Below are 14,341 nucleotides of genomic sequence, written 5' to 3' on the forward strand. Positions count from 1 at the left end.
ACCTACCCGAGGGTCAATGGTCGCTACCTCTGCCTCGCAGCGGCCGCCATTTAAGGGGTAGGTGGGGAGGCGGGGTCAGCTGGGAGGCGGGAGGTGGGCGGGCAGGGGAGCTGGAAGCGGCAAAAAAGAGCGGCAAAAAACGGCGGGAAAAGCGCGGTAGGAGCGGCGGGAAAAAACGGCAAGACGGCGAAAAGGGAACAAGAGCCTCCTAAAATCTACTAAAAAGGAGAGGCTGAGAGGGGAGGGCGGCGCACGGCACTCGGGGGCACACGCACGGGATACAAGGAGAGAAAAGGGAATTTCAGTCACTCGGGGGCACACGCACGGGATACAAGGAGAGAAAAGGGATTTTTAGTCAGCACCAGCACAAGCACAAGCACTCGGGGTACACGGGCAAGAAGGGGGGAGCACACTCACAGGAGAGGAAGGCAGTCAGGGACTGGAGGCGCTGCGTGAGCAGGGGAGCGACCTACCCGAGGGTCAGTGGTCGCTACCTCTGCCTCGCAGCGGCCGCCATTTAAGGGGTAGGTGGGGAGGCGGGGTCAGCTGGGAGGCGGGAGGTGGGCGGGCAGGGGAGCTGGAAGCGGGAAAAAAGAGCGGCAAAAAACGGCGGGAAAAGCGCGGTAGGAGCGGCGGGAAAAAGCGGCAAGACGGCGAAAAGGGAACAAGAGCCTACTAAAATCTACTAAAAAGGAGGGGCTGAGAGGGGAGGGCGGCGCACGGCACTCGGGGGCACACGCACGGGATACAAGGAGAGAAAAGGGAATTTCAGTCACTCGGGGGCACACGCACGGGATACAAGGAGAGAAAAGGGATTTTTAGTCAGCACCAGCACAAGCACAAGCACTCGGGGTACACAGGCAAGAAGGGGGGAGCACACTAACAGGAGAGGAAGGCAGTCAGGGACTGGAGGCGCTGCGTGAGCAGGGGAGCGACCTACCCGAGGGTCAGTGGTCGCTACCTCTGCCTCGCAGCGGCCGCCATTTAAGCGGTAGGTGGGGAGGCGGGGTCAGCTGGGAGGCGGGAGGTGGGCGGGCAGGGGAGCTGGAAGCGGGAAAAAAGAGCGGCAAAAAAGAGCGGCAAAAAACTGCGGGAAAAGCGCGGTAGGAGCGGCGGGAAAAAGCGGCAAGACGGCGAAAAGGGAACAAGAGCCTACTAAAATCTACTAAAAAGGAGGGGCTGAGAGGGGAGGGCGGCGCACGGCACTCGGGGGCACACGCACGGGATACAAGGAGAGAAAAGGGAATTTCAGTCACTCGGGGGCACACGCACGGGATACAAAGAGAGAAAAGGGAATTTCAGTCACTCGGGGGCACACGCACGGGATACAAGGAGAGAAAAGGGATTTTTAGTCAGCACCAGCACAAGCACAAGCACTCGGGGTACACGGGCAAGAAGGGGGGAGCACACTCACAGGAGAGGAAGGCAGTCAGGGACTGGAGGCGCTGCGTGAGCAGGGGAGCGACCTACCCGAGGGTCAGTGGTCGCTCCTCCAGTCACTTACCAACATTCCATGACATTGTACACTGGATGAGCACAGCATGGAACAATGGAGGCATGCACACCCTAGTCTCATGTACAGTGTCTCAACCGTAATGCTTCCAATGACAGCTCAGATATATGGACCACGTAGACCATTCAAATTATAACACTGAGGCTCGACTGTCTCACGCTGCACAATGCCAGCACTCTATTACCACTGTAAATATTTTGGGTGACACACCCTTCTTCCCCAGATGTACTTGTCTGCCACACTTCTCCGCAAGCAAAGGTTAATTCAAGGCAAAATGCTCACAATTTTATGCATACCCGGTTCACTCACCACCGTTATCCTCAGCCACTACGGGTTCACTCACCACCAGTATGACTTGCAAAAGTGATGAAATGCTGTCTTAAAGTCAACTCCACACAATGTTGGCACTGGCTACACAATCATCTGCATCCATTTGGAGTTCAACCGGTCCAACGCCCTTACATTTCCGTTGTCTTCAGACTGTCTGGTAGAAAAGACACTGGTGGGATTTCACAGCATTTCTTTTTCCTTCTTAAGTCTTCAATGTTCAATTTATCATCACTTCTTTGTTTTCATTGATTCTCCTCATGAATAAGTTCGATTTACAGTCGTTGATGGTGTTGTAGTCAAAGATTCCTTCTTGGCAAGTAGGAATAAAGTATCCAGTTCACATAGGATAAAGGTTATAGATTTATTGAAAAGGTTACTAGATAAGTTACTTAATAAGGAAAGACCACTAGGAGCAGCATCATCTCTGCTCAGTACACTCTCTCTAACTGTCACACTTCTCCAGTCACTCACCAACATTCCATGACATCACATACTGGCTGAGCAGAGAACAATGAAGGTGTGCACAGAATGCATCGCAAACATAGCAGATAATAATACCTTGCAATGCGTCAGTGGCGAACTTAGCCTGCTACTTGGAGGGTATTACCGTGCCTTTAATTTACTCAGTGTTTCAGTTACTTCGAATGGGAGTTACTTGATGGTGATTGATCAAGGCTGTTGAGGGATGACAGCAGGTGTCATATGTGATTTCGGTTTCTCAAATAGTGACCCGTTGTGGAAATGTGCTCTTCCCTCCCACACATGAGATAAAAGTAGTGAATTTGTGGTCTCACATTGCTACTTATGTCAATTTTGACAAGCTCAGCAGACTAAAAACAGCTTTGATTAAAAAAACATTTGGCGTTCACATATGCCTGCAAAACATATGACGTGCAAGTGGCGAGATCGTCACTGCAGAGATACAGTCACTTTGAAATCCATACTTTGGAAGACATGAGTGAATTGGTCAGTCACATTTTTTCAATGCATCTAACACCACAGGTATTGTACAGTTTTTGTTTTTTAAGGCTGTAGGATCTAGATTTGACAGCACCTTTAAGACTGTGTTTTGGGTTGTACTTTCAGCTATTCACTCACTTTTTTTTTAAAGTGTTTTCAGAGGTTTCCCAACTGTTTTGGCTTTAATTGGCAGTATCTCGTTGGTGCTATTTTTGATTTGCAATGGTTGTCCCATCTTAACCAAGAAGAGTAGTAGCACCCCCACCAGCCCAAATGTGTCGTAAACAGATGATGCAGTAGTTTGGAGCAGGGCTACTGGAGGAACTTCACAAGAACTGGTCATTGTCATTGGGACTGGTTTTCTACTATGTGCTTATGGTGCTCTTTCGAACATGCATTGGAAGTGTGTCTTGCTTTGTAACGTACTTTCTATGGACATTATTCTGATGATGTTCTCAGTGAGGGTTCATTGCCGGAGTTGTCCCCTTCAAAAAAATCAATGACAACATCAGTATCCACATTTGGGCACACATCTGGTCACTACCCATTTAGACATGTAGTCTACCAACAAAAGAACATACTTCTCATTGTGAGCTAAAATGTTACTTACCAGTATACATTTGTTTGTGGCATGTAGTGCTGTAGCATCACATGCTTTTCATAAAACCACCATCTAGTGTTGGGCTCGGAGTGTTACAGGTTGTTTTTCTTCAAAGAAGGTTTTCGAGTCACAAGATCGAGTGACTCCTTCTCTCGGTAATACTGCACATGGGCATCAGGTCCTTTGTTAGATTGTTTTCCAGCAGGTGGGTGAAGTAATAAATAGATAGATAACTGGGGAAGTAACATTTGCCGTTCAATGGCATGTGTAACTGTAGATATAGATACACATGCTGTACATAGGTTGTAAAGCAGTCCCCTCTAAGCGGTGGTCAGCCTGTAGGAGTTGAAGTAGTTTGGAATAATCTCCTAAGTACTTCCTATCTAACATTTACTTGTTGGTGAGCTAACACATCTACACAGTAGTGTTTAGTAAATGTGTGATGTAGACCACATAGCAGCTTTACATATGTGTGGAATGAGCTTTAGGAGCTACTTATAACTGTCTTTTAGCTTTAAGACAACAAGTCTGAATACATTTCACTATCCATCTGGCTAATCCATTTTCTAGGATAGGATTACCCTTGTAAGGTTCTGAAAATGCTACAAAAAGTTGTTTTGACTTTCTAAAATATTTTGTTCTGTCTATATAGTACATGAGAGCTATTTTTAAATCAAGGGAGTTTAGGTCTCTTTCTGCAACTGAATCTGGTTGTGAAAAAGAAGACTGTCAAATCCACTGACTGATTGATATGAAAAGGTAAAATTACCTTTGGTAGGAATTTTGGATTTGTCCTGAGAACTAATTTGACTTTATGAATCTGGAAGAATGGTTCTTCTAAAGTGAAAGCTTGGATTTCACTAACTCTTCTTAAAGAAGTTATTGCTACTAATAATAAAAAAAAAAAAACTTCCATGATAAGAACTGTAGGGTACAAGCATTCATGGGTTCAAATGGTGAGCGCATAAGTCTTGTGAGTACAATGTTTAAATTACATGCAGGAGCTGGAGGTGGGATTACTCTAAGTCAGTGGTTCCCAACCTTTTGACTTCTGTGGACCCCCATTTTATCAGTACTGGAGCCCGGGGACCCCCACTGAATCATTATTGGAACCCGAGGACCCCCACTGAGTCATTTCTGATAGCTGGGACCTAATATTATTATATTGTTTAAGCAGTCGCGGACCCCCTGAGGAGGCTTCGCGGACCCCCAGGGGAACCCGGCCCACAGGTTGGGAACCACTGCTCTAAGTCCCTCCATAAAAGCTTTAATAACAGGAATTCTAAATAGAGAAATATGCTCCCTGTTTTGAAGGTAAGCTGTTATAGCTGCTAAGTGAAGCCTAATAGAGAAATATGCCAGATTTGGTTTCTGTAAGTGTAACAAATAGCATACAATATCTTGTACTGAAGGGTTAAGTGGGTCAATATTTTTGAGCTGACAATAGTACACAAAACGTTTCCAATTAGCAGCATAATATTGTTGAATTGTGGGTCTGCGTGCCTCCTTTAGAATATTCATACATTCAGATGGAAGTTGTAGGTAACCAAACTCTATGACTTCAGGAGACATATTGCAAGATTGAGTGTGCTGGGATTTAGGTGTCTGATTTGACCTTTGTTTTGGGTCAACAGATCCAGTCTGTTTGGTAGCTTGTGATGAGGTACCACAGATAGATACTGCAGTGTTGTGTGCCAATGTTGACGTGCCCATGTGGAAACTATGAGGATCAAGGTGTGTGAGGTTTGCCTCATCTTGTTTACCAGAAATGGAATGAGTGGGAGAGGCAGAAAAGCATAAGCAAATATCCCTGACCAGTTCATCCATGGAGCAATGCCCTTGATTGTGGATGTGGGTACCTGAACGCGAAGCTTTGGCATTTTGAGTTTTCTTTTGTGGCGAATAGGTCTATGTCTGGAGTCCCCCACATTTTAAAGTATTTCTGAATTACTTGTGGGCGAATTTCCCATTCATGGACTTGTGCTGCATCCTGCTTAAGAGGTCCATAAGTTCATTGTCCACCCCTGGGAGATACTCTGCCACTATTTGAATGTGGTTGTGAATCACCAATTTCCAAATTGACTGGCCAAAAAGGGATTATTGAGATGAGTGTGTCCCCCTCTGTTTTTGCACATAATACATTGTTGTCATAATGTCTGTGCATATTAACACTACTTTGTGTGCAATTTGATAAGAAAAGCTGAGTGTTAAGAATATTGTTAGTAATTCCAAGTAATTTATGTGGTAAGTCTGTTGGTTGGAGTCCCATTCCCCTTGTATGGTAAGACTGTTGAGATGAGCTCCCCAACCTATCTGTTATGCATCTGGTGTTATGATGGTCTAAGGCAGAGGGTCCTGAAAGGACCGCCCTTTTGATAGATTGGTGTGATTCCACAATTGCAGGGAGCAGAGAGTCTGGCAGGCCAACACCACCAGATCCTGAAGTTGACCCTGTGACTGAGACCACTGTTGTGAGAGGCACTGGTGCAGTGGCTGCATGTGAGGTCTTACATTTGGAACTACGGCTATACATGAAGCCATCATTCCTAATAACTTCATCACTAACTTCACTGTATAAGTGTGGTTGTATTGTAGTTGAGATATTAAGTGTTCAAGTGCCTGAATCCTTGGTGGCTTTGGGTATGCTAATCCCGACTGAGTGTTGAGAACTGCTCCCAAATACCGCTGTATTTGTAATGGTTGTAGGTGGGATTTTAGGTAATTGATGGTGAATCCCAAATTGTGTAGGAGATCTATTTTATACTGTGTTGTTGACAGATTTGGCTTGTAGTGGCCTTTATTGGCAAATCGTCTAGATATGGGAAGACATGTATGTGTTCTCTTCTGAGAAATACTGCAACTACCGCTAAGCATTTGGTAAACACCCTTGGTGCTGTTGTTACTCGGAATGGTAGTACTTTCCTGCGATGACAAATCTTAGGTGTTTGCAATGTGCTGGATATATGGGAATGTGGAAATCGGCATCCTTGAGATCTAATGCGGTCATGTAATCTCCTTTTTGTAATAAAGGAATGACATCTTGTAGAGTGACCGTATGAAAGTGTTCTGAGAGAATGTATAGATTGAGAGGCCTGAGATCTAGAATTGGCCTAAATGGACTGTCTTTTTTGGCATTAGGAGGTATAGCGAATATGCCCACGGTCCTGTTGGGATATGGGTACTAACTCTATGGCTCCTTTGAGCAGAAGTGATTGTACCTCCTCTTTTAGTAGATGGAGATGGTCCTGAGTAAGTCTGTGTGAACAAGGGGGAATGTTTGGCAGAATAGTAATCAGTTCCAGGCAATAACCATGTTGGATAATTGACAGAACCCACAGGCCATTGTGGATAAATATTTACCAATCTGCCTCCCACAGGAGATGTGTGGGCTGTGGGGACGATGAGTGAGTCACTGTTTAGTTATAGTAGAGGAACCTTTGGAAGTGGATGGTTTGCCTCTTCTTTTATCATTGGATGCTGTGTAGGAACCTCAAAATCAACCTCTTGTGTAAACTTGTGAGGTGTGTTTTAGCTGTGAAGTGGATGTTGTTTCTGTGGCTGATGGCTTGAAGCCACCTCTAAATTGTGGTCTACAAATGCCCCCTCCAACAGGTGTAGTGTATAATGCCCCCATTGCTTCAGCCGTTTCAGAATCTTTCTTCAGCTTTTCTATAGTTATGCCCAGTTCTGGGCCGAACCAATGTTCCTGGTCAACGGGCATGTTTAAGACAGCTTGTTGTATCTCAGGTTTGAACCCTGAAAATTTTAACAAAGCACGTCTTCTGATGACTACGCTGGTGTTTATGTGTCTAGACGTGGTGTCAGTTGCACCTGTAGCGCATCTAATAGCGTTCTTGGAAATTGCCTGTCCTTCTGTAACTACTTGCTGTCCCCACTTTTGATGCTCTGGTGGAAGATATTGTAGCACTTATTCCATCTGGTCCGAGTGGGCCCTGTCATATCTAGCTAAAAGAGCTAGAGAGTTAGTTATTCTCTACCCCTTTTCCTGCTGCATCTAGCTTTTTTGCTCTCCTTATCTGGAGGGGGAGCATCCTCTGTTAACTGGCTGTTAGCCCATTTCCTTGCTGCACTAACCACTATTGAATCCAGTGGTAACAGAGTTCTTAAGAAAACTGGGTCTTAAGGAGCCGGTTTATATTTTTTTATCTACTCTAGGAGTGATAATTCTGGCTTTCACTGGTTCTTTAAAAATATGCGATGAATGCCTGAGCGTCCCAGGTATCATTGGGAGACAATGATATTCCTTATGTGTGGATGTTAGTGTATTAAAAAAGGAATTCTTCCTCTAGCAGGTCTGTGTACCTGTGCACATTATGGTATGCAGCTGCTCTTGCCATGACCTGAATATGTATGCCGTAGTGCCTTCTGGTGGAGAAGGTCTAGCGGGGTACAAATCTGGATTGTTTGAGGTAAGGGGATCAGAGTCATATAAACTCCCTGGGTCTGTATTCTGCTGAATATCACTAAGATCATCCCTGTGTGGTGACAATGAGCATGTCTGTGGCAAATATGTGGGTGATGGTGGTGGCGGTGTGGAAGGAGGAAGAAGAGAAGAATGTGGTGGGGAAAACTGTTTTTGTTGAAAAGCCTTTTCTCTCTCTTTGTCCTTTGAGACTTTTTTTGGTGGAGGTCCAGCATCTAATGTCTCTTGAAAGGTTAACGTCCTTTTAATAGTCACCGGAAAAGCAATTATTCTTCCTATGCCCTTTTGAATTTGTAAGTTGCGCTGTCTACCGCCCATGACCTCTAAAATTGGTTGTATGTCCGAGGTTTCTTGTGTGGAAGTAGTAGATTTACTTCTTCTGTGGAAGTAATAGATTTACTACTTGTAGCTTTCGGCTCCAAAGGTTTATTCACAGAGTTTTTTGCTCGAACCGAAAGTATCGGCTCTGAAATGAATAAATGTTTTTTCGGCTCCAAAATCGATGTCTCTACTTTTCGGCTCGGTACAGAGACAACTTGAACAGTCTGTTTTGACAGTGCCCAATGCACTTTGGTCTTTATTCTCAGTGCCGAGCCCGAAGGTTTGTCACCGGGCTTGTTTTTCAGATCTGACCATGGCCAGAAGGCAATGGATGACCGAGGACCAGTACTGGAGACTTTTTTTTATGTTTTTGGGTGGTGTGATGGGGCAGGTGTACTCACGTACTGCACCGGAGGTATGGAGTGGCTGTCCGCATCGGAGTCATGTTCGGAATCCGAGTCTTTGATAGAAAGTGCCGTACTCTGTTCTTCCTCCTCTTTTGGGGGTACCTCACCAAACATATCGGGTATTACTTCTGTGGACTTGGATGCCATTGCAGACGAAGAGCTCTTCGGCCCTCAAGAGTCTCCTTAGATCTAAATTATCTGCAGGCGTTGCAAGTCTTGTCTCGATGGTCGGGAGATAGACAGAGATTACACACCAAATGCTGGTCAGTGTATGGGAACTTGGTGTGACACTGAGAACAGAATCGAAACTGAGTTTGTTCCATCAGCCCGGCATTGAAGTAGGCCCTAAAAGGGCGAGGCCTGTTGGAAGGGCAGGAAAAAAATAATCGACCCAGATGGTTTAGTAGGATAGACTACAGATAGAAAACATGATCAAAACAATACCAACAGTATTATACAAAGGAAGAGTACGTTTAGAAGGCCCAACCAGAGATCTACCGGAGCAAGAGGAAACACGTCCGAACCAGACAGCGTAAAGAAAACAATCTAACAAAGGACTCGATGCCCATGCACAGTATTATCAGGAGTCGCCGCTCTATTTCGTGAGTCGAGAACCTTCTTCAAAGAAAAACAACTTGTAACACACTCAGCCCAACACTAGATGGCAGACTTATGAAAAGCATGTGTATCTACAGCTACACGTAACATCGAACCTACAGTTTGAACATGATGGTACTTTCTCAGCCACCAATACCACTCATAAAGTTTAGTCTTGGTCAAGTTCCTTTCCAGATGTCTTTCATGTGCTAAATTGACCAACTTCTTCCTTAAAACCATTGGTGGTACCACACCATTCCCTCTACAGATTGCATTGGCCCAAATACAAAGTTCCTCATGCACATTCCAAAATTCACTCAGCTTCAGAAAAACCTTGTTAAGTTCCGGCCATCCTTTTACTATATATTCTTTTAACAATTCCAGCGCTTAATCTTCTCCTATAGCATTAGTACATTCACCATCTTTAACCATGTTCTAACTTATCCAACCCACCAAATACACACCATCAAAAACTCTCTCACTTTCAATAGCCTAGCTGGACAATGTGCAGCATAAGTCTATGGCCCAGGAAAATACTTCACAACAAAACTGAAGTCTGTTAGACCCTCCATCCATCTTCTTAGCTTTGGTGAAATAAAATTTGAGACAAGGGACGAGGATCTGACCTCACAATGAAAGGCAATTCCCACAGATAAAACTTTTAATGCAGTACTGCCCAATAAACTGCCAATGTTTCATGCTCAATAAATGAATAATGCTCATCTGCCCCCTTCAATGAGTGTGAAGCAAAAGCTACCACTTCCTCCTCCCCACCCAAATAATTAGACAATACTGCTCCCAATTCACTCAACTTTGAATCAGTTTACGAATTGTTTTCTTATATGGGTCAAAATGTCCTAACGTTGGTAAGACTCCCAATGCTTTTCTTTATACAATTGAATGCTGATTCACATTCACTGGCCCAGTCAAGTTTCACACTCTTCTTTTACAGAGATCTTAATGGTAGAGACAGACTGGTAATAGACGAAGAGCAAATGTCTGTCAGCCCAAGAAAAGAACAATCTTGATCCTTGCTAACAGGTGAAGGTGCCTGTACAATGCTCTTAGCTAAATCACACTTAGCACCCACTTCTTCACTAGTTATTGTACAGCCAACATACATAAGTTTTGTCAACCTACATTTGCACTTTTAATTTTTAAGAGTAAGTCCAACTTCTTGCAATTTAAACAAAACAGAGCTGAGAATACTGTTGTGTTCCTTCTGATCCTTTCCATAAACCAAAATGTCATCCTGGAAGACTAACACCCTGGAAAGACCATCCATGACCCTCATTACGCTTTGAAAACATGCTGCAGCCGACGGCAGGCCATAAGGCATACATATAAATCTGTAAGCCCCCAAAGGAGTAACAAAGGATGGAAGATGCCTCGCTTTGGATACAAATGGAACCTGATGATAGGCCAATGACCGATCCATCACATTAAAAAACTTTGCATCTGTGATCAATGCTAAGGCTTCCGGGAATATTAGGTAGTGTCTGGCGATCCACCCAAATGTGCTTGTTCAACCGCGTGAAATCACACATTCTTATCTTCATGCTATCTTAGGGGCCAGGAATACAGGGGCAGGCCTCTCCAACGAGTCAAAACCCTCATTCAATCTGATATTGAGTATTTTCTTTAGCTCCTCTTTGAGTGGTTTTAACATCAGATTTGCACCTTTCTCACGTTCTACAAACAAGGAACATGACTCTTTCAATATAATTTAATGTTAAAAATATTTGACCATGCCAAACCTCTCATCAGAAATAACTGGAAACTCAGCCATAGCTTTGCATGGCATCTCACAATTCGATACAGACATCACATGTTGCAGTGAGTTGGGATTCAATGTTATCCCCCTGTCACCCTGGTATCTCCATTCTAACAAATTATCACATTTGGCTACATACACCTTCACTGCTGTTTTCCTATCCTTGAATTTAATTTTCAACATGGAAAAGCCCTGAACGGCAAACTTCGCACCACCATAACCAATAGGATTGATATCAGGCGTAGACAACTCCTTAACATCCATACCAAATATACTGTCCCCGTTCTTGTCTTCAATCATGATGTAAGGTGACCCTGAGTCTGCCAGAACCATGACACTCTTACCACCGATCTTCACTTCACACTAAGGCATAATCAATGGCTCACCTTCAACCACACCATCACTGCAAATACTCAAAATCATTTTCCTCTCATCATCCATACAATTCACAGCTGACACCTTAACAGAACAGCCTCTATAAACATGATCATAGTGCCCCTTTTTACTGCATGTTTATATGTTGTAAATCTGGTAAAACATTCTTGACTATCGCAAAGATGATCTTCACTCCCACAATGAGTCAGATGTTCCTTGTTTTCCTTACATTTGACATCTTTGCTCTCTTCCTTAGCTTTGCACAACACTGTTTCAACGCCGATATGAGCAATTTCTTTAAAAACATTTATAATGCCATAAGCACCATTCCTGCATTCTCTTATCTCACGGACCTGCAGATTGGTGTTTTGCATGCCCTCTATGATGGCTTTCGTCTCTTCAGATACAGATTCCTAGTAAGAAGCTTTTCTTGTACTCTCTGGTTATTGGTGCATCTCACTAAACGGTCCCTAACATGTGAGACGATGAGATTCTCAAAACCACAAGTTCAAGCTAAAGTATGCAAGAAAGTCACTTAATTTCCCCTCTTTTCAGTCTTCCCTTGAACTCTTGTGAGGAACTTGTGCCTTTCTGAAAACACATTAATCTGTGATCCAAAATGTCATTCTAGCATTAAATCTGACATTTCATAAATATTCCCAAGATCACCTTCAGGAGTTCCCAACTGAACTTCATGTAAGCTTTCATAAATGTTTCTGCCTTTCACACCAAGGTTATGAAGTAGAACAGTTTGTTTCCTGACTGCAGAATTGGTTTAACCTCCAATGGCTAGAAGATATGAATTAAATAATTGTTTCCAACTCTTCACAGGTAAAACTGGATCACCTTTTTTTTCAGATAAAAATTGTGGTGGCTGAGGCACGTTTAAAACTGCTATGGTTGAAGCAAACAGCACAAATGTGAGTGCAAAATGTCACCTTGCAGCTGTCTCTGTGCCACTAAATACCAGCTATATTATTTCTGAAGTAATATTCCTGCACAAGAAGCAGACTCTCAGTCAATCACCAACTCCAACACTAAAGAAGCCCCAATCCAGCCCCAATCACAAAAGGACAAGTGGAGAGTTGTATTTGACCATCAACTCACGCCTGTGATTCAGACTATTTCCCAAATAAAAAGGCCATCGATTAAATTGCGTCAGCATAAATTTGGTGTCACTACATACAAGGAACTCTTAAAAGTGATGTCCGTATTCCAGTTCCCCAAGTAAAAATGACCGCAACACTGTTGCGTAGTCACTGTAGTAATATCATTTTAGGGAAAGAGCTGAATGCTGGCTCTACATGCTGCCTTCAACAAAGGTGGCACTCAGCATTGGAGACCATCATTGGGTGGCACAGATTGGATTGCATTGCTTTCAACAAAAATGGCGCTCAGCATCAGAGATGACAGTTGGGCAGCCCAGATTGAATCACACTATTACACACAGTGCTCTGCGAAGCCCAGGTGATCCTGAAATGCTTGTTGCCCCACATTCCAGCTGAAATACACACATCTAGGTAAAAGCATAAAGGGTAACTGTGACTTTAGGAAAAACACTACAAGGGCAGAAGCATGGGAATCATTGGAGGCAGCCAAGATACACGACAGGGGGGGCTTTCTGAAAATAGTTGATATGTCCTATATTTCTGACAACCAATCATTAAATTTAGAAATATACATCCCGGCTGACCCTTACGTAGATCATTACAATAAAGTATAACACACTGGTCGGCTTACCCCCTTGCTGAGTCTGTTGACATGTTGTAGTCAGACACAACTCTTCTCATCACTCCTTCTGAGGTTGCAGAGGTGGAATGCAATAAAGAAAAGCCCGGTGGTAAATCCCATGGCCCGGATGATGTCTCAATGGATGTTTTCAAAATCCAATATATTATTTTGGGACCCTACTGTAACCTACATGATTAGGACCTCCACTATGAGCACTTTGCCACACACCTGGTTAAGATCAACAATATTGGCGTTTTTAAAAAAAATGGAACAGGACCAATCAAAGCTGTTATCGACCAATATCATTTCTGGATTCCACTGTAAGGATCTTGCTAAGAGTGCTGTTAGTGCAGTAGGAGACCTGGGCTGAGCCCAATTCTATCCTATCTGAGTTTCATTATGGCATTCGGCAGAAGATGTGGAAGTTTGAACAAAGTCTGAACTTAGATCTGCTACCGGCCAAGTATACTAGGGCTAAAAAGAAGCCCTCCATCTAGACTCATGAATCTGAGCAGTGCTCTTGACAGTGTAAATTGCTCTAAGCTCTGGTCCATTATGCTAGAAATGGTGGTGGAGGAATCCATAGTTCCCTTATTGAGGCCGCTGCATGCAGACGTCTCACCCAAGGTACAATTTGGGCCCACTGGGAACTATACTGATTGGATTAAAATAAACAGAGGTGCTCTCAAAGGATGTGTAAGGGCACCAGTCATATTCACACTACAGATAAATGGACTGGAGAGCCAATGGTAAGCACATGTCGCAGCTCGGTAGGTGTCCAGTGCCGGTGCTGCTGTCTGCAGACAGGGAAGGCCTGCCGGCCAGATTTTATTGGATCATTTTACTATTTTCATGAAAAATCTTGACTTCGAGACTAACCTCTCTAAATAACATGTCATGATTTGTGGACCAAAATTGTCGAAGAGCCACCATGAAGTTATATCAGGAACACGGGTAAGTTTTGTCCAAACCTTTACTTACAAGGGGATACCATTAGATAAGCCTTTACTTGGGGGCACTTGCACAGGGTCAGGTGCAAACATGCTAGCGTAGTGGAATTCGGGTTTATGATGGCTGCCAAATCGGATCAGAAACTGGTTAGAGAAATGCTGACAATTTACAAGAGTAAGTACCTTTCAGTTGCAACATATGGGGCAGGTTTGTGGGGCAATTCTAACTCCTAACATAATTTGTACAAAGACTTTTGGCTTCACCTAACAGTTGATCTGCCTCTGCTTATGTCTGCTCCGATGAACTGGGGTTATCGCATGTGGAGGACATAATCAAA

The sequence above is a fragment of the Pleurodeles waltl genome, chromosome 11 (genome assembly GCF_031143425.1).
Source record: "Pleurodeles waltl isolate 20211129_DDA chromosome 11, aPleWal1.hap1.20221129, whole genome shotgun sequence".
Taxonomy (NCBI): domain Eukaryota; kingdom Metazoa; phylum Chordata; class Amphibia; order Caudata; family Salamandridae; genus Pleurodeles; species Pleurodeles waltl.